The sequence below is a fragment of the Miniopterus schreibersii genome (assembly GCF_964146895.1).
Source record: "Miniopterus schreibersii genome assembly, chromosome: 16".
NCBI classification, from domain to species: Eukaryota; Metazoa; Chordata; class Mammalia; order Chiroptera; family Miniopteridae; genus Miniopterus; species Miniopterus schreibersii.
The window spans coordinates 44554326-44577361 of record NC_138116.1 but is presented as its reverse complement, the minus strand read 5'-3'; the positions used below and the strand labels follow the sequence as shown (position 1 = coordinate 44577361).

General features: G+C 45.5%; 1 protein-coding gene and 1 pseudogene across 4 annotated transcripts in view; one reads left to right on the top strand and one right to left on the bottom strand.

Moving 5' to 3' along the window:
• TOM1L2 (target of myb1 like 2 membrane trafficking protein) overlaps positions 1–23036 on the bottom strand; it is a 122300-nt gene that overhangs the window by 95086 nt on the left and 4178 nt on the right. The window lies entirely within an intron of this gene.
• Positions 14122–14716, top strand: LOC308568758 (CD9 antigen pseudogene; annotated as a pseudogene). The gene has a single exon. The product of its transcript is annotated as a CD9 antigen pseudogene (transcript).

Sequence of the window (23036 nt, the reverse complement as noted above, 5' to 3'; positions counted from 1 at the left end):
GAGATTGCAGTTCAATTCCTGGTCAGGGCACATGCCCGGGTTGCGGGCTCCATTCCCAGTAGGGGGCATGCAGGAGAGCCAGTCAATGACTCTCTCATCATTGATGTTTCTATCTCTCTCCCTCTCCATTCCTCTCTCTCAAATCAATAAAGACATATTTTTTTAAAAATTAAAAACAAAATGGGGACATTAAGAAGTCTGCTTTGCCCAGCCAATGTGGCTCAGTGGTTGAGCATCAACCTAAGACTCAGGAGATCACAGTTCGATTCCCGGTCAGGGCACAAGCCCGGGTTGCAGGCTCGATCCCCAGTGGGGGCGTGCAGGAGGCAGCCGATCCATGACTCTCATCATTGATGTTTCTGTCTCTCTCTCCCTCTCCCTTCCTCTCTCTGAAATCAATAAAAACATATTAAAAAAAAAAAAAGAAGTCTGCTTCATCTGGTTGTTACTAAGAGGAGATAAATTAATACATATCAAGCATTTAAAATAGTGTCGGAACAGCCTGGATAAAATCCCAGAGGCATGAAGCATGACATGATTGAGGAACTAGACTTTGAGTTCCTGCACCTGGCAGAGACAAGGTACCTCCAATTCACATCCGAGGCCACCAAAAGCTGCAGAATTAGTAAGGCCCAAGTTGGGGTGGGAACTTAATGGTTCTTCATGCTGGAAGGGAGAGAAGAGTTTGAGTCTGTGGGAAAGATGAAGAGACAAAAGGGTAGAAGAGAGAGGAACTGCCAGAAGAAAAGGTGTCCATCGTGACTGGACACCCAGGAATAGAGAGGCCAGTTAACAACAATAATAGATTGCAAGATGGTATCATCTCGGTGGGAGGCCACAGAGAGCAGTGGTTAAGAAAACAGACTCTGGGAAGGAGAGAACAAGATGGCGGTGCAGGGAACCACGGACCCACCGCCTCCAGCAACCACATCAGAATCACAGCTAAAATATAGAACCACCATCACGCAGAACCTCCTGAAATCTGGCTGAACAGAAGCCCTACAACCAGGTAGCTGAAGAGGCACCAAGACTGGTAGGAGGGGCGGAAACGCAGGCCGATCGGGGCTGGATCATGGAGACGTGGCCGGGCCCACACCCGGTGCTGCGGGGTAAACCCGGCAGGGACATCTTGGCAGTGGGGGTTTCCCCGAGGAGGGAGGGGTCCCAGCCCCACAGCAGGCCCCAGCCTAGGGCTCCAGGGCGGGAAGAGACGTCTCCAGAACTTCAGGCTGTGAAACCAGGGGCTGTCGCTGAGGGTTGTGGAGGCTGCAGGAGCCCCAGCAGCTCCTCTTAAAGGGCCGGCGCACGGACTCACTCAGACGCGCTCCCTCTGAGCCCAGCGCCGGGAGCAGCCTGAAAGGACCCGGGACACTCGGGGAGGAACTAACCTGCCTGAGATCCGGGCGAGATGTGGGGGGCGGCTTCCTCCCAGGCAGAAGGGCTGGCAGAGGCCATGGCTCCTTTGGCGAGTCCTCCCCGCACACAGCCGGCAGGCAGGTGCCATATTTGAATCGCTGGCACCTGACTCGCACCTTTGGCCCCACCCCGGTGATTCCCGGAGGTCCCGCCCCTCCCCACCTGCAGGCTCATCCAGGCCATTTCCAGTGGCTTTTCTGTGCAAGTGGCCTCTCGAGCCTCATGCTTAGGACTTTCCTAAAACCTCTCAAACAAGCAGCAGCGGGCTCCACACGGCTTGATAAGTGGCCCCAGGCCTGGCACTAGCAGCAGCCTGCACTGGTTCATAGCTTGGCCTCTCCTGGACACCCCAAAGCCCAGCACAAGTAGCAGCCAACTAAGGTTTGCTAAGTAGCTCATGCTGGCTGGCCCTGGGCAAGGCACTGGCAGAGGCTGACTCTGCACCTCCTGGGAGGCCCCAGAGACAGTGCACCTGGTGGTCAGACTCGACCATGCTGGATTACACCCCTACCACATCCATGAGTGACACACTCAAGGGACACACTTGGTGAACACCAAAGCTCCCCTGAAGTAAATCCTGCTCCATAGGGCTGTCTCCAGCACAGCAGCTCTTTGGCTGTGGTTGCAGCTGGTCCTCACAGCCAATTGGCCAGGGGATCAATTCTTCCCAGTGACACCGACAGCAACCAAGGCTCAACTACCACAGGACAGTGGACACAGCCCACACAGGGGAGCACCTAGAAGACCCAGCTCAGGTGACTGGGGAGGCTGAGCCACTGGACCCTACAGGACACCTACTACACAAAGCCACTCTACAAATTCCAGGAGACATAGCAGCTCTACCTAATACATAGAAACAAACACCAGGAAACAGCCAAAATGTGGAGGCAAAGAAACATGTCACAAAGGAAAGAACAGAAGAAATCTCCAGAAAAGGAACTAAATGAAATAGAACCAAGCAAGCTACTACGTACAGAGTTCAGAATTATGGTTATAAGGATGCTCAAGGATATTAGTAAGACTATTAAGAAAACAAGTGAGGCCCGGCCGAGCATGACTCAGCGGTTGAGCATCGACCTAGGATCCAAGCAATCGGGGTTCAATTCCCGGTCAGGGCACATGCCTGGGTTGTGGGCTTGATCAATGACTCTCATCATTGATGTTTCTATCTCTCTCTCTCCCTCTCCTTTCCTCTCTCTGAAATCAATAAAGATATATTTTTTAAAAAAAGAAAAAAAAAAAGAAAACAAGTGAGACCACTGATGACATAATAAAGTACCAATTAGAAATGAAGGCTACATGAACTGAAATGAAGAATAATTTACAGGGAATCAACAGTAGAGTAGAGGACACTGAGAATCAAACCAGCAATTTGGAACATGAGGAAACAAAAAACACCCAACCAGAAGAGCAAAATGAAAAAAGAATTCAGAAATATGAAGATAGTATAAGGAATCTCTAGGACAACTTCAAGAGGCCCAACATTCATATTACTGGGGTGCCAGAAGGGGAAGAAAGAGAGCAAGGAATTGAAAATCTATTTGAAAAAATAATTACAGAAAACTTCCCCTTCCTAGGGAAAGAAATAGACTTACAAGTCCAGGAAGCACAGACAGTCCCAAACAAGAGGAACCCAAAGAGGCCCACAACAAGACACATCATAATTAAAATGCCAAATGTTAAAGACAAAGAGAGAATCTTAAAAGCAGCAAGAGAAAAGCAGTTAGTTACCTACAAGGGAGCTCCCATACAACTGTCAGCTGATTTCTCAACAGCAACTTTGCAGGCCAGAAGGGGGTTTTCAAAGTGATGAAAAACATGGAACTACAACCAAGATTGCTCTACCTAGCAGAGCTATCATTTAGAATAGACGTCAGATAAAAAGCTTCACAGATAAGAAAAAGCTAAAGGAGTTTATCACCACCAGACCAGCACTACAGGAAATGTTAAAGGGTCTTCTTTAAGAAGCAGCTAATGAACAAAAGAATCTGATAAACTAAATAGATCCAGAGACATTGATGCATGCAACAGACGATCATATTTCAGAGGGAAGAGTGAAGGGGGCTGGAGGGTGGGGAGAGATTAACCAAGGAAGTTATATGAATATAAGCATTACCCATGGACACAGACAATAACGGAGTGAAGGCCCAGGGAGGGGGTGGGAGCGAGGTGGAGGGGTCAATTGAGGGGGGAAATGGGACACCTGTAATACTCTCAACAATAAAGATAAATTTAAAAAAAAAATAGTGTCTAGCCATGCCAGGGTTGCTCAGTGGTTAGAGCGTTCTCCTGAACACCAAAGGATCATGGATTCGATTTCCAGTCAAGGGCACGTACCTCTGCTGCAGGTTCATCCCTGGCCCCGATTGGGTGCCTGCAGGAGGCAACCAATCGATGTGTCTTTCTCACATTGATGTTTCTGTTTCTCTCTCTCTCTCTCTCTCTCTCCCTCTCTCCCCCTCCCTCCCCCACCTCTCTCTTCCCTTCTCCCCCCTCCCTCTCTCCTCCTCCCTTGACTTCCAGTCTCTCTAAAAAAATAAATATATATATATATATATATATATATATATATATATATATTGCAATGGAAAAAATATCCTCAGATGAGGATTAACAACAACAAAAAAACAGTGGCCTGAAGCAAAGGTACTCAATAAATGGTAGCTTTGAATAACTCTATGCAATAAATAGTAGACTCATTTTATAGTTGAGAAAACTGACGGTCAGAAAAGTACAATAGTTTGTCCAAAAGGTCATACCACCAGAAGAGGTAGAGCCTGAATTTCAGAAGCAGTCTGCCTACCCTCAGGCCGGGCTCCCCTGAGCATGCCACAGGCAGGAGAGCCCTGTGACTAGAGAGAGTATGAAGAATAAAGTCATTAGGGAAGAAATGAGCTATGACTCTGAACAAAGAAAAGAAATAAGGCAAGGCTGAAAGGAGTAAGGGAGAGCAGCGCCCTGGCCGGGTGGTGCGATTAGTTGGGGGTCATCCCGTGCACCACAGGCTGCCAGTCTGACTCCCAGTCAGGGCACATGCCCCGGTTGCAGTCTCAGTCCCCTGCAGGGGGTGTGCAGGAGGCAGCCAATTAATGTTCTGCTCTTCCATGGATCTCTCTCTCTCTCTCTCTCTCCCTCTCCCTTTCTCTCTCTCTAAAAATCAATTAAAAACCTTTTTTTTAAAAAAAGGAAGAATAACATACAAGACCCTTAGAAGTGCCATTCTGATGAGGTTCAGGGCAAATTCTTCTTATTAAAGACTGGTCTCCACAGCTGTCACTGGGGTGACCTCGCTTATGCAAATAAATAGCCACAGGGTTTCAGAGGGAACAATTTTAACTGCTTTCCATAATAAGGGTTCTGGATCACAGCCGAAAGCTTTAGTTAGTTAAGTTTGTGGGTCAGTCTCATAAATTTGTTTTCTTGGCTGGACCCCAATGAGGTGATCAGTTCTGCATTCCTACCTAAGGCGGGGGCTTCTTCAGAGCTTGCAAATCATCCCTGTAAGGTCTATAACACTGGGTGCTTGACCATCCCCTAAAATCTGTTCTAGTGTTTTATTTAGGAAAACTACACTGTTGAAGATGGCTATCCAGACATGGCACTCAGAACACATCTATACCCACAGAGGAGACCATTTCTCCAGTAAACAGGTAGACAAAGGTCACCTCTAGATTTGCTGCCACTTCTCCCATCAGAGTGGAGCACCTTGTGGCAGGGGAGCTGTAAGCCCCCAAAATTCCTGTTCTGACCTGGCAGTTCTGCTCACGGATGAAGGCACACTGGTGAGCACCAGAGGCCTTTGTGGTGGTGCAAGAAGAGGACTGGGCGTGGCCTACACTTGCCATTCAAGTCCTCGCTCTGCCCTTTGATGGCCACAGACAATCATTTATCTACTTGGCGTCCTTGTTTACGAAGAAAGGTAACAGAGAACCTCACTGCACCATGAAAATGAAACACATGAAAAGCTAGACAAAAGGCTGACTACTTCATGATCATGTTGAGTCCCCTCAAGGCCGAACTCGATCATCTCTTTCAGAACAGGGATCGCAGAGTCTCCAACCTGTCTGTCCGCAGAGGCAGAATGGAACAAGGCGACACCTGGGAGTTGGTCAGGCCTGGGTTTGGTTTCTGGCTCTGCCACATTATCTTCAAAATTTCCATAGTCCTAGCAAAACAAGACCTGCCCACCCCTCACTATGTGGCTACTGGAACACAAAACCCCACAGGTAACCAACGATACTCATTTTGCTTTAGTGTCAGCCTCTTCCCACTGCCATGAAGCACACAGGGGCTGATGTGAGCTTCCTTATTTGAACCTTCTTCCTCGCCCAGTCCTCTTGACCGCTCTCCTCGCGGGTGCTTATAACCACGAACAAGCCCCTGAAAGGAGAAGCAGGAGGAAGGCAGAAACAGGGACACATGAGCCTGGGAAGATCCGAAACCCGATCACCAGCTTCTACAGAAACAGTGCTGGCTTAAAACATCAGCCGAAGCAAAGGACTGTATGGCATGGTCTGCCTGACCCTCGAGGAGCACGTTCTTCTTCTCAAGGCCATAAAGTGAGGTTCAATCAAGAATTGTCACACCTGGCCAGTGTGGCTCAGGGGACTGAGCATCGTCTATGCACCAAGCAGTTCTATTCCCGGTCAGGGCACATGCCAGGGTTGCGGGCTAGATCCCCTGTATGGGGCATACAGGAGGCAGCCGATCAATGACTCTCTCACTCATCATTGATGTTTCTCTCTCTCCCTCTCCCTTCCTCTCTGAAATTAATAAAAACATATTTAAAAACAAAACAAAACACCACCCTGTGAGTGAACTATTACTGCCCCCATTTTTAAAGATGACGACACTGAGGTTCAGACTAAGTAATGTGCCCCTAAAACACAGGTGGTGAGTATTGGCCCTGAGAATGGGGCCTGGGCTTGTCTGCTCCCGAGGTTGTGTTCTTAGTGCCATTATAGTGCTTGGTGCATGGCAGGTTGTAAAGAAAAGGTAGCTACTGGGACCCCGACAAAGGACTTCAGGAGCCTGACTCACAGCAGCCCTGGGAAGAGGCATCACCATGCCCATTTTATTGGTAAAGAGGTGGGGCTCAGCTAGTTTAGACTCCTAAAGTTCAATAAAAAGCCCCTATCTTTTAGAGACATATACTTCAGTATATTTATGGATAAAATTATATGCTTTCTGGAATCTGATTCAAAATAATGCAGGGCCGGGCAGGGTGGTGTGGTAATGAGATGAAACGAGCTGGACTGGCCAGATATTGAGAACTGTGGAGGTGAGTCACGGGTGCACAGAAGTTCACTATACTATTTTCCTTATTCTTATTTATGTTTGAAACTTGGCATAATAAAAAGCAAAAGCAAAAAATATCACCTCATCTCCTGGAGACTGTGTAAGGCAGAGGTGGGTCTCAAATTGAGGTGTGTCCTGTGCCCAAATTCTGAGTCCCCTCCAGTCCACTGTAATAGCTGCCTTAAAGCATTCCTCTTCCTTTCCATCCTCACCATATGGTCCAGCCCCACTAGGGGACTGGTATCATTTTAGTGCCCAAAGTTCTGCTAATCTAATCTAAGCAAGGTAGTCTCCACTGAGCATCACAGGGTGGCAGCCCACGCTACTGTAGGGGTGCAGCGGACGGGTGAGCCCTGCTGCCTGGAGAGTCTAGGAAAGGCCTTAGAAAGGAAGCAGGACTTGGGTGTGACACGTATTTCAATGATGTGAAGGAAAATGAAGGGACAGAAAGAGAGGAGGAGGGAAGGAACAGTGCGTGCAGGTGCATGGACAGGGGCTGCAGAGGCTGGGCTCTGCTTCCTGGGTTCCCTTTGGGTGCTACTGCAGCCCCCAACTGGTGTCCCTTCCAGCAGTCTCCCTTCCTATAAGCCACCCTCCACACTGCCCCAGGATGATATTCCCCTAAAAGAAATCTGATCACATCTTCCCCTGTGCATTAAAAACCTCCCTGAGCTCCCCAATTAACTCCAGATAATGTCTCCAGTCATCAACCTGACGCTCAGGGTAACTGTCATTAACCAGCCTCACTGCCACCTCCCCTCTTGCCAGGTCCCCACATAGATACCCAAAGCCTGCGGTCTAGCTGCCTCACACACCTGGGTACCTTTTCTCTAATGTTCTCTCTTCCTAGCATGCCCTGCCTCCTGATAAACTGTAGGACCAGCTCAGATGTCATCTCCTCACTCTGCCCCAGCAAAGCACACCCCCACCCCCTCTGTTATCAGGACACCCTCATACTAAACTTGTTTGTGGGTCTGCCTCCTGATGAGATTGTGGGCTATACAACAGGTGATCAATATCAGGTCTAGATCACTACTGGTGACTTTAAAAATGCAGCCCCTAAGTAGACAGGCAGGGGGCGTGCATGGAGCAGCTACTGGGAGGCTGCCCCATGAGTGGTCAGGTGAGGGTGGCCAGATGCTGAGCAGAGGGTCAGTCCCGACCGTAGCTGAGGCCACCTCACTGCCATGCCCTTCAGGTGTCTGAAAAGCCCACAGCGTCAGGGGGCTTATTTAGTGCCTTAAAATGCTGTAATAGTTTCCTTCCAAAGGTTCCAGACAAATGGAAAATGATAACAACAGCTTGATGCTCCCCTCACCCCCATGGCTACAAACTTGAAGAATATTTATGATCCATGGGATCAGAGATTTGGTGTCTTAGAAGCAAAGACAGGTCACAAGATGAACTGATCCAGACCACCTGCTTTTGGGTGGAAAAGAGGTCCCATATTCAGTTATGCTCCCCAGTGCACCAGGCACCTGCTTCTCTTGCGAAAATCTGAAGCCAACACATGATTTTTCTTTAACTTAGAATAAAACCACCGTCTCCTATAAGGAGGGGCGAAAAGCTGAACACAAGCATGCTGACTCGCAGGGAACTGAGGAACCTTCTGGCAGGGTTACGAGAGACGGTGTACATGCCCGCAGCCCTCTCAGGAAAGGGGCACTTGTGCTCTCCATATTAAATTCTTAGCAACAAGGTAGCAGAGGAAAACAAATGCTCCCAAAGGTTTCCCAGCGTTGCCAACAGAGAGCTAGCGCAAGAGGAGCTTCCCTCCTCCTACATTTTTCATGGGCCTGCTGCTCCTGCAACTCCCAGCACCACGCTCTGACATTACAGCAGATGCTGCCCTCCTTCGCTGCCACCGCCACACAATCAATCCTTCATCCTCCAGAGCCAATGGAAATGCAGGGTTTCCCATTAATCACGGCTGAGACACCAAAATAGCTCATCTGACCTTTGCAAATACCAAACAGTGGATTTAAAGCAGAAACTGACAAAAGGCAATGCAGAAGTCTTTAGCTTTCCTTTCAAAGATGATTTTGCCATTAGCCAAGAAACAGACTCCCTATAGGACCAACACTGTTAAAAATTGGGCAGAAACAGTCAAATTGGAAGTGAGGTAGCCACCAATGTTTCAACACACACGCATTCCTTGGTGAATTATTTAACATATATTAAAAATATACATGGCTCAGAAATCTCTTGGCACTGGATTGAAAACAATGTGAAACTGGGAACTACAAGTTTTCTGAGGGAACACACACACACCAACGTAATGCCTGACACCAGCTGGACTCCATCAGACAATAGCGATAAAACTGCCACAAACAACAGAGCTGCTACTGATCAAGGCAGACCCTTTCTTAGGGGCCCAACATTACAGCAGATCAAACTCATTAAGCTATATCACATACGTACCATTTTCTCTCTATTTATAGACCTGTGAATCTTAATCAGTGGTTGATATTTAGGAGCAGAAGGGACCCCTTAGTATTTCCCAGAGATTTTCTTTGCGTGGCTACAATTCAGCAACCCCCACACTGGATCCCAAGTGATCACCATGAAATGCAGGGCTCGGGACTTCTTCTACTTAAAAAAAGTAATTACAGAAAACTTGAGGAACAAAGAAAAAAAGAAAAGCCACTTATATAAACCTGCCACCAACCTAATTCAATTTTTAATAACTTTATTGAGATATAATTCACATAAAAGTCACTATTTTGAGGTGTACAATTCAGTGGGTTTCAGTATATTCACAGAGTTGTGTAACCATCACTACTATCTAATTCCAGGATATTTAATCATCCCCCAAAGAAACCCTGCATCCAATAGCAGTCACTTCCCATCCCCCTCATCCCAGGCCCCCACAACCAGTAATCTGCTTTCTCAATACATAAATTGGCCCAGCCTGGATATTGCATATAAATGGAGTCATACAATATGTGGCCATTTGTGTTTGGCTTCTTTTACTTACCACAATGATTTCACCTAATTCAATTTTTATTTGCACTTTGTTAGTTTCCTTTCCATCTTGATTCTCACACATCTAGAGAATAATCCTTTGCTAACTTTTTAAATTCAAGCCTGAGTTTTGCAGAACAATGAATTATTAACCCTTAGCTGGCATTGTGGGTCCAGGAGCTGAAGGAGGCCTGTTTTGTTCTCTAAATGTGAGCCTTCCACATTAGTATAATTTTAATAGAAAGTACCTGGCAGTTAGAAAGATACTCAACAGCAGCACTACCAGCCTTTGGGATAACCACACAAAGCACCAGACACAATCTGACACAGGAACAGTAAAGAACTCAAGATCACCAAGTTAAACAGGAAGAGGTAGCTGCCATCCATTGAATTTGCTGTTTTGTAAATGTTATGAGCTAAATTACGTGTGTCCCCAAACCCCCACACCAGCCAAATTCATATGCTGAATGTGACTGTGTTTGGAGACAGACTCCTTAAAGGGGTGACTAAGTTAGAGTGGGCCCGAACCCAGTCTGACTGCTGTCCCTATAGGAGAGGAAATTTGGACAGAACAGAGAGACTCCAGGGAGGCACGTGAACAGTTTGCCACGCAAGGGCCCAACAAGAAGGTGGCCGCCCGCAAGCCAAGGAGAGGCTCAAGAGACCCCCGGCCCAGCCTCCGGAAGTGTAAGAAAGTAAATCCTGTTGTTTCAGCCCCTAGTTTGTGGTAGTTTGTTATGGCAGCCCCAGCAAACATCTCATTTAATGTCTCATTTTAGCCCATAAACACCTTTAAAAAGTAAGACTGATCCCCATTTACCATGAGGAAGCTGAGGCTTAAAAAGCTTAATGGAGCTGGGAGTGAAACTGAGGTGAGTGTGACTTCAAAGCTTTTGTTCTCACCTGGCCAGCGTGGCTCAGCCACTGAGCATCGACCTAGGATCCAGGAGATCGGGGTTCGATTACCGGTCAGGGCACATGCCCGGGTCTCGGGCTCGATCCCCAGCAGGGAGCGTGCAGGAGGCAGCCGATCAATGAGTCTCATCACTGATGTTTCTGTCTCTCTCTCTCCTTCTCCCTTCATCTCTCTGAAATCAATAAACACATATTTAAACAGACCAAAAAAAAACTTTTGCTCTTTCCAGGAAGTACAGGTGTTGAAATTTATTTTTAACTTTTCTGTAGCAGGGGCAGGGGGAGCAGACTATTAAAATAAACAAAAATTTTTGTTTTAATTTTAAAAAACCAGTATCTTCCCAGCCTACATCTTCCAAATATATAATTCATTCATTTCAGAAACATTTTTGAGGGAGGGAAAAACATTTAATCAAGTGCTTTACATGCATTATCCAATTTGAGCTAAGAGGTATGTAATAGTCATGACTGAGGAAACTGAGGCTCAGAGACATTAAATGCCTTTATCACAGCACTGTATTTGTCTTTCACTAAGTTTCCCAGTCAAACAGTTTCATTTTGAAAGACCAACTGAACTAAATTCTATTCACTGAGCTTTCATGGAGTCCAGCAGTGTTGGGTACTCTGGGTTCCAGATGAATGCACCCCAGTCCCTACTGTGGGGGGATGTGCAGTCCAGCAAGGAAAGGTGACAGCTCTCCAGGAAGCTTCGAGCAAATCAGAAAGAGGTGCCCTTTTAGAGCAGAAGCAGCACCAGAGCACAGCCTGCTCGCAGCCCTGCAGCTCTCCCTCAGTCCACATCCCTTCTTGCTAAAGAGTGGGATCAGCAGAGTGGATGAGAGCAATGGGAGCCCCAGGGAGCATTTGGTTCTGTCTCTCTCACTGGACACCTTACCCTGCTCACACGATCTCCCTGCCATTTCCCCCTTGGACCAAAGCCAGCCAGGGCATGAGGTGTGGGCATGCTGACTTGGGTGGGGGGTAGAATACAGACCCAGGCCAATTCACAGCAGGTAGTGGGCAAAGCCAGAAAGTGACATTGCCAAGTGGGGGTCAAAAAACTAGAAAGGGCCACATGAGTAGACTGTCCCAAAGACCAACTGAATGGGGAGTTCGAGCCAGAAAGCCAAAGCAGGTGGAAGCCAAGGGGCATCAGGGCCCTGGGGGAACCTGCAGAGGACTGGGCTTTAACTGTGTTGGGGACCCTCCACAGGGGCTTCATTCCATGCATTTTTTTAAATTGCACTCTTAGAAATTTATTCTTGACATATAACAATACAGAAGATATTCTTTGCAAAGTTTGGTTAATAACAAAAGGGGGTTTGATCAAATAGCCTGGTGATTATATTACATCAAGCACATGGGATTTTGTGCAGCCATTTAAGTGGCAGTTGTGAAGATCATATAATATGGAAGAGTTTCCAAATAATCAAAGTTTAAAAAGCACAATAAAAAGTTGTATGTATGCATGCAAAAGTATCCAGCACGATGAAAACGGAGGATAACAGCACGGGGGAAATTTTGTGTGCTTTAAGGCTAGTATAACATTAATGCAATTTTAAATGTTTAATAGTCTAATATATTTTAATCCTAAATCAGTATCAGTCATTATTTCGAATTCATCAGTGATGTCACTTCATGCTCCAGATGAAGTTACCTCCAAGAGCATCTCCTCAGTCTGAGTACAACCGTGATTACAGAGGCTGACAAGTTCCAAGACCTGCAGTTGACAGACTGAAGAGAGACAATGTGTAGTTCTAGTCTGAGTCCAAAGGCCTGAAACCCAAAAAGAGCTGATGCTGCAGTTGCAGTATAATAGGTCATTCTGGCCCTGATGCCATCTTGTGCCGCAGCTGAGCATCCTGCACTTACCCCTCTCACACTCCCTGGATCCTTGGGTCCTGAGAAAAACATGGGAAAGTTCTGCTCTGTGATGAGGATTTTGGGAGCCATTTGGAAACGGATGCTGCCTGGCCTAGGTTGGGGGGGGCTTTGCTTTGACACCTAGATATGGGAATGTTGAGATAGGTAATATCTCCAAAGTTTTAGAAACATCTTTGTTCATCATACTGGTGTTTCGGACACCTCAGGTGGTGGGAAGGCAGGTTTATTTTCTTCCTGTTAAAACTCTCAACATTCAAAGCAAAAGTTTTTGGCCTGTGTGGTTGGTTCAGTTGTGTGGTAGGTGATAAGCAGGGGTGTCCGGGAGCCATGCCATGCATTTCTCACACAGGTGCCTTCCACCCAAACAGCTGCTCTTCTACCTGCCACTCAGAGACCCACAGCCACCTCTTCACAGTGCCCCATGCTGCTCTGGAGAGGGAAGTGGTAGTTGTCGAATGCCAGACAGGAAGACCCAGTTCCCCAGCAACAATGCCGAGCACCTAACGTGGCAGAACAGAGGGCCTGGTGCAGGAAACAGCACACCCCCAGGCTTCACATCTGATAAGAGTCGCCCCAGCCCCAGGGGCTCCTGACTGACATGAGAATAAACTCTGCAAAGCGCCCCTTGCCACAGCTGAGTCTCACAGGAAAAACATACACACCTACTCTGATCTATGCCAGGATGGATATATGCAAACAGTTCTCAAGCAATAACTGGGACACCTGGGGTGAGGACGACAGTGACTCTGTGACCCGAAGACATATCTCAGTGAGTGTGGCATTTGAGCCTGGCCTCGCAGGAGGAGCAGAATCTCACTACATGAGCAAGAGAAGCAGAGGACAGAGCCATCGTGGTGAAGGCAAGGGCAGAGCAAAGGCCCAGGGGCAGGTAGTATGCCCCAAAAAGGGGTACGACCCAGGGTAGCTAGAAGCTACACGAGCACTCCCCAAAGAGTGGGTCGGGTCCACCAGGGGTGGCTTCCAGTGGGCCAGGAAGTGGTGGTCAGTAACAGTGGGTCAGTTCTCTTGAGGTTCTCCTGTTTCTCCCCTAGCTTGTCCACTCCAACACTATAAGTTTCCCTGTTCTAATGAGGGCAGAGGCCTCAGCTAGGGCCCTAGGGAAGGCAGCAGGATTCAGCTAGAATAACCTAGTATTTTTTTGTTGCTTATTTGTTTTTTTAAATATATCTTTATTGATTTCAGAGAGAGGAAGGGAGAGGGGGGGGAGAGAGAGAAACATCAATGATGAGTGAATCATCATTGATCGGCTGCCTCCTGCACGCCCCCCACTGGGGATCGAGCCCACAACCCGGGCATGTGCCCTGACCGGGAATCAAATCATGATTTCCTGGATCCTAGGTCGATGCTCAACCGCTGAGCGATGCCCAGCTGGGCTAGAATAACCTAGTTTTGATTTCACTGCACTTATTATTTTTATGTTACTTTGGATGAATACTAAGTGAAACTGGTTTTCACTTTACAATAGTGATAAAGGTCCTTTCAAAGTAAATTTGCCCAAGTAAAAAAAGTGAATAAAAAAATATTTTATAAATAACAGCACAGGTGGCTCATGGATACTTCAAAACCATGAAGGTGGTGCCCCCATCCCATACCAGTGCAGCCCAGGCCAGGTCAGCCTTCACCATGCCAGTCAAGGGAGGCCTCAGGTGCATCAAATGCCTGCTCTTCAGCTTTAACGTCACCTAATGCTTTGCCAGGATTGCAGTCCTTGCCATTGGACTATGGCTCCGATTCGACTCCAGACCAAGGGCATGTCCAGCTTCTACACAGGAGTTTATATTCTGACTGGAGCCGGCAACCCCATGATGCTGGTGGGTGTCCTGGGCTGCTGTAAGGCTGTGCAGGAGTCCAGTGCATGCTGGGACTGTCCTCCTCTTGATGATATTTGCCTTTGAAATAGCTGTGGCCATCTGGGGGTATTCCCACGAAGATGAGGTGATTAAGGAACTCCAGGAATTTTACATGAATACCACCTCAAGCCGAAACCCAAGGATGAGTCCCAGGAGAAATGCTAAAAGCCATTCACTCTATGTTGTATTGCTGTGGTGTGGCTGGGGGAGCGAAACAATTCATCTTGGGCATCTGCCCCCAAAAGGATATATTCTCAAGCATCACAGTGAAGCCCTGCCATGAGGCCATCAAAGAGGTCTTCCTGGACAAATTCCACATCCTTGCTGTGATGGGCCGCACGGTAGCCATGGCGATGATTTTGGCATGATCCTGTGCTGTGCTACCCGCAGGACCCAGGAGATGGTGCAGAGTCAGCTTGTACTCCTAAGCAGGAAAGTTTACCCCTGAAGACAGTTGGTTGTTTTCCTAGGGTTTTATTCTTTTCTGCCACTAACTTTAGTATTCATTCTGCATTTCTAAACCAAAAAAGTTTTCTGTGTTTGTCTTTTTAATGATTCATTCAATATAGACAGTTGAGAGGTTAGGGGATTTAGTTTATAATTTTTGGTTGTTTTTGCTCCTTATGTTATGTAGAAGTCCTGCAATGAAAGGTAGTATATTTGCTAGACTCTAGATAAAAGATATTGCACATAAGGAGAACTTTTTTGTCTTTAAATAGATTACAAAGGCTATCAAATTTAATCAGATTGTAACTTATGTTGAAGACAATTTGATACATAATAAAAGATTATTACAATTTTTAAAAAATCATGAAATTAGTCCCCAGGAGTGAATGGAAAGGGTGGTATCTGGGAACCCCAGGCCAGAACCTAGGTGTTCAGGGAAGGGAAGGAAGAGAAACTGCAGTTTCTTCTTGCAGGTGGCCAATGGGCCCAGGAGGCCCGCCAGGTGTGGCGCTAGTTGAGCTTCATTCCAGGGGGAAGATCTCCGGGACAGCAGTTCAAGGATCAATCTGGAGCCCATCAATGAGCAGGGTGAAACCTGGGTTCAAGTCTTCACTCTGCCACTTACTCCCTGGGAGGTCTCTGGCATGTAACTAGTCTCACTATAAATCAGAGAAAAAACTACTACTACCTGGGGTAGCTGCAAGGGGAATGAGCAAAAACCCTCAATAAATGCAGTTTCCGCCTCACCTACTCTCTTTCTAGCTCTCTGGCAGAGAATGGAATTTAAAATCTAGTCTCTGACCATGTTCATCAGATTGTTCTGACCCTACTAAGAGGATGCACAAAACTCCTGATTTCTGTTTATTTCACTGGGTTAGAGACAAGGAAGAAGACACTGTGGATTCTCAAGGCTAAGCAGTCACCCAGGAATATGCAGGGAGTGTGAACATGCAGAAAGATGTGGTTCCCTCACAGCTGGCAGGCAAACGGGAAAAGGAAATGAGGCACTGGGATATTTCATATGAAAGTCAGCCGGGAAATGTGACCAAAAGAGTTCTTAGGGGAAAAGCCCTCAACAAGAAAAGTAAAGGTCCCAGAGGACCTGGCTCAGGGCGGGTGGCCAGGATACAGGAGGGGCAGTGCATCTCTATGGCTCCACCAGTGGCCATGGTCCACTCTGTGTTTCTACCAGATGGTGCTCAGGAAGGAAGTTAGCCAAAGGCAGTGAGCTTTATTCCACAAGTCTCGGAGACGGTTTCCCATGAGGGAGCATGGACCACAGACAACCAAATGCCCTTTCCCTCCTCAGATATGCAAAAATGCAAAGATCTCTAGCACTGATGGAGGTGTAGGGAAAACTGCTACTCTTGGGATCTGTGAGAATCTACTGCAGGACCCCTTTAGAAGGCGATTCAGCAGGCTCTAGAAAAGTTTTAAATGTTCCTATAGTCTGACCCAGGTTTTCACTTCTAGGATTCTAAACTACAGAAATGTATGTGTACCAACATATGTTGCCACAGCATTGTTTATAAAAACAGACAAAACAAACACACACACACAAAACACTGCCTCCCAGCAAGAGAAAGGCTATATAATTGTATATCCACTCTATGAAATGCTTTGCACAATGAGGTATATTGAAATATGCTGCCATGAAGGATCTCTAAAATATACAATGGTATTATAAAAGCAAGATATAAAATAAAACCTACAGTAGGATCCCATTATATAAAAGGAACTTCATGGAATAAGGACCACATACTAAACAGCTGCTGGAGATACCTCTGGGGAGTCCAAGGGTGATGGGAAAGTGGGGGCTGGCACTTAATACAAAATATACTTCTGTATTGTCTGTTTCAAACAATGTGTACATTTGTTACTTTCAATTTACATACTTCTTCTTGTCTAATTTTAAAATTAGACAAGGGTCTAATTCATGAGGGCCTGAATGCCGACCCTCTATGGGAAGACCCCTTAGCCACCCCAACCAAGCCAGGTCTAAATCAGGAGATTAACTTTCAAACAGTAAAAAATTATTTACCTTCCATGAATCTGACTCAAGAACTGTCCCTCCAATGAATGGCAGACTCACTACTACTTTGCTTGGCCTCCCTGCCCATATACAAATATCCAAATTACTAGCAAGGGCCCTGAGGTAAGTAGAAAAATGTGGGAGTCATAAACCGAGTCCTTTCCCCAGCTTTACCACTGGTCACTGTGGGACATAATAAGAAATAAAGAGAACATGTGAGATCGTGCTCCCCAGCATATATTGTCAACTTGGCTCAAATAAACTTTTATTAAATAAATAAATAAACGAATAAATAAATAAATATTTGACCTTTGTCCTGGATTCCTGGCACTCAGCTCCAAAAACCCTTGGAACCTCCACAGTGATGAGTCTCTTTGGTGATACTGAGACAGCTGGGGGTGGGGGTTACATAGCTTCTGGGTGGGAGCTGGCTGACAGAAAGAACGAGGCATTAGAGGGGTGGGAACTTCAGCCCACTGCCCACCCACCTCCTTGAGGGGAAGGGCTACCTGACGGGGTTCTGAGAAGGTCCCAGTTAGCGAACATGTTGAGGTGCTGGGAGAACAGCACCCGGAGAGACATGGAAGCTCAGCGCCCCTTCCTCTCATGTCTTGCCCCATGCATCTCTTCTACTTAGCTGTTTCTGATTTATATCCTTTAAAATAAACCAGTGAATGTAAGAAAAGTGTTTTCCTGTGTTTCCTGAGCCATTGTAGCAAATTGTTGAACCTGAGGAGGAGGTCATAGCAACCCCCAATTTATAGCCAGTTGGTGGCAACTGGGACTTGCCACTGGTGTCTGGAGTGGAGGCAGTCTGTGAGACTGAGCCCTTAACCTGTGGGGGCTCTGTGATAACTCCAGGTAGTTAGGTAAGATTTGAATTATAGGACATCCAGTTGGTGTCAGAAACTCCCCCCCCATTTGATATCAGAAATATTAGGGTAAAATATCCTCTCTGGACCTCAGTTTCTCATCTGTAGAATGAGGGGCTGGACCAAATCCTGCTAAGGACCTTTCAGCTAGAATTTGGTGATTCTTTGAATTGCCGGTTTTAAAATTTACACCAAAGTTAATATGAGGGATTCTCACTCTCTGGAAGCCACTAGCAAATTCCCCTTTCAAACACCAAGCAACATCATTTCTCAGACCTCAGAACTCTGTATGATTTCTCCTTTGAGGAGTGGCAAGAAACTCAACAGTGTCCAATTATAGGGCCCTGTCTTTGTCTCCAGCTCTCAAAGACTTGCAGCCCAATTCTCCAAGATGAAAGAATCAGTCTCTCTATATTACACTCAATTTTAAACCAAAACCCAAAACAGAATTTTTGAGGTGCCTCTGAGACTACAAGGCTTGTGCTTCATTAACGATTAAAACAGCAGCTGGTAGGTAATGTCTTAAAAGCAAGGTGGTCAGCTAGAAACTTAGTATCTATTTAAATCCTGTCTTTTTCTCCCTCCAACACTGTACTGTAGTTCCAAAGCAAATCCAAAGAAAAATTAAAAGACATAGTCTTCCATTACCAAGAAGAGTTTCAAGGAGTTGTAAGAAATCAAAGCTTTTAACTGAACTCTCAGAAAACTTGCTGAGATGATGAGGATTCTTGTACCCTGAAGTACACTAGGAGGACTGAAACTGGGTGAATAATTTTTAATACTAAGGCAGATCTGAATTTCAGACAACTATTACCAGATTTTTAGCCACAAAGTTCATTCAGGTATTCATACACTCAGTTCTACAAATAGTTACTGAGCTGTCTAGGTTGGTGTGAAGAGCACCAGTTCTGGTGCCCAGTCCCTGCTCTGCTACTTGTTACCCACACAAGTTGGGGAAGGTGCTCACTGAACTTCTAAGGCCCAGCTCCTACTCTGTAAATCTGAGTGATAGTACCTGCCTCACAGGGCTGGTTGGGAATGAAAGGCAATGATGCATGTAAGATACTTGACCCAGTATCTGGTGAGGAGTAATGCTATTACTATTACCATCATTATTCTTGCTTTTAAGGCATGTATTAGACTCTTCTGAAAAATAAGGGCATGACATTAAAGGCACAGGAAACTAGGAAAGATAGGCAAACTGGATTTCATCAAATGAAAAACTTTTGTGCATCAAAGGACCCAATCAACAATGTAAAAAGACAACTCACAGAATGGCAGAAAATATTTGCAAATGACATATCTAAAAAGGGATTAATATCCAAAATATAGAGAGAACCCCTAAAACTCAACAACAATAGGAACAACCTGATTTAAAAATGGGAGAGAAAGCAACAAAACAAAACAAAAAAGAAAACAGAAAACAAAAAAAGGGCAAAAACAACAAAACAAAATGGGCAAAGAACTTGAACAGACATTTCTCGAAAGATGTACAAGTGGCCAATAAGCACACGAAAAAGATACTCAGTATCACTAGTGACTAGGGAAATGGCGAGGGTGTGGAGAAACTGGGACCCTACGCACTGCTGGTGGGAATGAAAAATGGTACAGCTACTGTGGAAAACAGTATGAAGGTTCTTCCTCAAAACATTACAAACAGAATTACCACACGATCCAGTGATTCTACCTCTGGGTCACAAACGGATATTTGTAGAACATGTTCATAGTGGCATTACTCACAATAGCCAAAAGGTGGAAGCTACCCAAGTGTCCACAGATGAATGAATGGATTAAAAAAATGTGATACATCCATACAATGGAATATTATTCAGGCTTAAAAAGGAAATTCTGACACATACTCCAACATGGGTAAATCCTGTAGACATTATGCCAAATAAAATAAGCCAGCGACAAAAGGACAAATACTATACAATACTGTACGAGGTACTTAGAGTAGTCAAATTCAGAGACAGAAAATAAAATGGTGGTTGCCAGGGGGCTGGGGTAGGGGAACAAGGCATTGTTATTTAATGGGTACAGAGTTTCAGTTTCGCAAGATGAAAAAAGTTCTGGTGATGGTCACAATAATGTGAATGTAGTCAATGTCACGGAACTTAAAAATTATCAGAATGGTAAATGTTGTGTCATGTATATTTTACCACAATTGTAAATAAATACAAATAAAAACAGGTGCCCTCATGGAACATTTAATCTAAATGATGCATGGAAAGAATATAACATAGTAATATATTTTGCTTTTACATACAGTATCCACTGATCATCGTAACAATCCTGTAAGATGTGACAAAACAAGTATTCTTGCACACACAGAGGTCTTCCCCTTTACAGATCAGGAAACTGAGTATTAGGACTGTTAATGGATTCACGCAAGGCAGTCACACACAGAGGCAGAGGCAGAACTGACTCAAATCCAAAACAAAAAGTGCCAAATTGGAAGAGAGCAAAGAGAAGGCAATGGGCATCCACATTGCTCTAGAATTCATTGATGGAACTATGCTATCTTCATGGGATTCCCATGTGGAATCAGTTAAAGTCCCTCTTGTCTAAATGGAAATAGACCATGCTTGCCACCTAAAAGGCAATATGAACAGAAGTTCTGAAACTAGACTCTCTGGGTGTGGAACGTGGCTCAGCCTACATGAGCCACCCGGGGCAATTTCTTAGCTCCTCTAAGCCTCCATTTCTTCATCTGTAAAATGGAGATAATACCACTGACATAATGGAGTTTTCAGAGAAAAAATTTCTTAACGAAATAATGTGTGTAAAGCACTTACAGGGGCCTTGGCACATGGTGAAGGATCAGTAAATAATGATTAATATTTTTAGCTTTGAAAGATGCTAAAAAAATAAGAGTGACAGGAAGGAGCCTTTGGAGTGAATAGCTGTGCAGAGTATACTCTACCCCAGCCGTGAGGGTCACAAGGAAATAGAAAGTATGAATCCTGCCCTGAGGAGCCTCCAGTCTTAATCCAAAGACACAAGATAAATGACGACAGGAAACGGCACAGGCAGGAGAAAAGGAATTAGCAAGTCTGAGCATATTAGTTCAGCACAGGACACTGTGCTAGGGACTTGACACTCATTCTCGCATTTGATTTTTACAAAAGCCTGGGGGGTAAGTAATACTCTATTTTATAAGTAAGAGAGAAGCCAAAGGAATGATACAGAACAAACACTGTGAGTTCAGAGAAGAAATTCAGCACCATAAGCAGGGTGGTCTAAGAAAGCAGCCTTGAGGAAGAGGCGAGTGCTGACAGACTCCAGGCTTGATGAGGAGGGAGGAAGGCATTCTTCTAGGGCGGGAGGACTACAGGGAACACTAACGCAGGCTCCAACTCTGAGTCTGGTTTTCTAAAGGCCTCTCTTCTAACCACCACAAGCTGGATCAGCAAAAACGCCTGCATGTTATTTATATCTTTTCAGACCACTAGGTTAGCCTAAAAAATCTGCTAGGTCAAGAGCAACATCCCTTAATTGATGCTCTTCTGGGCACTGTATTTATACCCCATTCCTCACTTTATATCTCCCTCTCCCTCCCCCACAAAAAGACAAAAACAAGGTGTCCCAAAAAATGTATACACACACTTTGCATAATTATAAAGGCAGTGTTTATTAAAATACATTTCATTTTCAAAATTAGCTGGCAGCTGTTAAAGTGTGTATACATTTTGGGGGCGCACCCTGCAGAAATATGCTAAGAGTGCTTCTACAATGTTGCACCTCCAAAGTATGAGAAAATGAAACATGAAATGCACAAGTAGTCTACTTATTATATGTAATGAGAAGAATCTCAATGAGTGTATTAAAAAAGCACATTATGATTTTTTTCCTCCATTGCATTTTTGTACATTTTTCAAATTTGCTACATGGGTACACATTGTTTTTTAAAAAGCACAATTCTCTAAGAATTTCTAATATCCCCAAGAGCCCATTCCAAGCAGTGGCCTTGTGAGTGCCTCGGCTCCCGTTCCTGTTCGTGGATGTGGAAAGCAGGCCGGACAAGGAGCAGGCAAGCTCACCACGCGACGTCAGCGCCTGGGGCTTCATCACCTGTCCAGCTCTCAGAACTCGACTCCTCCCGAGCTCCATACCCTGCTCATCTCTGCTGCACCTCATCTCTGATGGGGGCTCACAGGAAGGCTCAGACCTCAGAGGAACTGGCACTGCCCACTACTGACTTCCTTGAAGCACCCCTGTTCTGCACAGATGAGAGAGCTTTGATGGTAAGAAAGAAGAATGACCTTTGGGTAGCTGTCAGGGGGAAATCTCCCTGCCTTTGTAATGACATTCATGCCACTCCTGTCCCTAGAAATCTTTCATGGCTCCCCAGTGCCACCAATGAAAGAGTCCAAAGTAGTTGCACTTGCCCAGCCTTTGCAGCCCTCCACAATCGGAATTTACCCTACCCTTTCCAGTCTTGTCTTCCATGATACTGTTCTTACCAGGCAAACAGAATGGGTTTCACTATCCCACCTACCCTAATGCCCCTTTCATCAAGCTGCGGTGTCTCCTGAGAGCCCTCCGGGCCTCCTTTTCCATTTCTACAGGACTCAAATCCCATCCATCATCAAAGCCGGCTCCGCAGCCACCTGAGTCCAGAGTTCTTCCTCCCTCTTCCTGTGCTCTTCCTCACCCCTCCCACAACATAACACAACACCAGCTCTGGAGCAGAATCTGGGTTCCACCTCCAGCTCCCTCACTGCAAGCTGTGTTACTTCATTGCTTCAGTGTCCCATCTGCAAAATGGAAATAATAACAGTGCCTTACTCATACTGAGAGGTTTAAAGGACTGTAGATATATAAAGTACCTACCTCAGTCTCTGGCACATACTAATACAATACTGAACTTTCAAAAAAAAGTAAAAACCTTTATTATTATCATTACTGGAGGTGACCTCTTCCCTCTTCCATTCCCTTACTTCATTTATCTGTCCAGTCTTGTGCCACTATTTTTTTTTTTTTATCTTATCTGATTTAGGTACCTGTCTTAGCTCCCTTACTAGATTGAATATCCTGGCAAATGCTAAATTTGGTACCTACAGAGAGTCAATACAAGGCCACTGAATGAAGAATGAATGAATGAATGAATGAATTCTAAATGATCATACCTATCATCCATAAGAAGATGCACATTTAATGTTTAAAGAAAGATTTTAAAAAGAGATTAAAGAAGCAGAACTTTTCGCCTAGAGCAATAGTTCTCAAAGTGTGGTGCCTAGACCAGCAGGAGCAGCAGCAGCACCTGGGAACTTGTCAGAATGCTAGGCCCCAGCCCGTACCTACTGAATCAGAAACTCTGAGAGTTGGGTCCAGCAA